Raw genomic sequence first — 1322 nt, forward strand, 5'->3', positions numbered from 1 at the left:
CCTGACGCTGATGCCGATCTTGCCTTCTTCACTGCCTTTTCTACCTCACTCATCTTGGAGGGCTGATGTTGTGGGGGTGAGATTGGTGGGATGTCAGCTGGGACAAGTATCGGTTCATTTTTTAGCTCATCAGTGTGGGTGGTTCTGAGATATTTTTCAACCTCCTCTTATGATGCTTTCAGGGATCCGCTTTTCTCTTTTGTGAAAATGCCTTTCACATATTTAAAGGGGTCTTTGTAGAAGTCTGTTCTAGCTTTTACCTTTTTGCGTAGTTTCCTTAAATTCTCTGCTCTGTGCAACTTCGAGAGCCTCCGTTTAAGGTCCTCTTGAAGGAGGTCGATGCCCTCCCTTTCTTCGGCTGTTGCTTTTTTCCACAACTTCCTCAGGCCTCTTCTTTCTTTAACAAGTCATTGGATTTCCTGGAGACGACGGGATTCGGGGGGAGGAGGCATATCTTTCCTGCTGACTTGTTCCTTCACTCCAAATTTCTCCTTTCCGTAGCTGTAGATCAGGTTGCCCATCTTCTCCAACTTCTTTTCTGCTGATCCCTTGATGCCACTTAAGATCAGGTTCACATCTGCATTGATGGTTTCCCACTACTTGCTGTTAGACCTTGGCCATTTCACCAATGGCTTACGTCCTTGCATGTTCTCCACTTTACGATGTGCCTGGATGTGTCTTGGACTGCTGCTTGTGCCTGAAACTTCTTCTACATCCCGTAGGGTGCTGACACTCTGCGGACTGTGGGTTTCTTCCTGCTGCTGAGTTTCATCCGACTGATTTGACCTTCCTCTTAACAGAATCTGGTCAATGTGGGGCCCTAGGTTGGAGATTTTCAAGCATTTCTTCCATCCTTGATGAATGTTAAGACCACGAATTGATGTTACTTTATTCCAGCCACACCTACAGGTTTGAAGAACATGTCCAGCTACTGGTTTCTCAAGAGTATTGCCACTTCCTTGATTCATTGTTGTGTCCATGCCAAGGTTCGTTACCGGGAGGTCAGTCAGAGAGTCTCGCAGACTCTGGGGGTATACTTCTCTTAAAACTTCCAGTTCTATTCTATGATTGATGAAGGCCAATACACCGTATGCCTTCTAACCACAGAGTCAACCTGCGCAGCTGCTTTGAGTGTCCTATGGACTCAGACCCCAAGATCCCTCTGATCCTCCACACTGCCAAGAGTCTTACCATTAATACTATATTCTGCCATCATATTTGACCTACCAAAATGAACCCCTTCACACTTATCTGGATTGAACTCCATCTGACACCTCTCAGACCAGTTTTGCATCGTATCAATGTCCCACTGTAACCGCTGA

This window comes from Hypanus sabinus, chromosome 8, assembly GCF_030144855.1.
Source record: "Hypanus sabinus isolate sHypSab1 chromosome 8, sHypSab1.hap1, whole genome shotgun sequence".
NCBI lineage: Eukaryota > Metazoa > Chordata > Chondrichthyes > Myliobatiformes > Dasyatidae > Hypanus > Hypanus sabinus.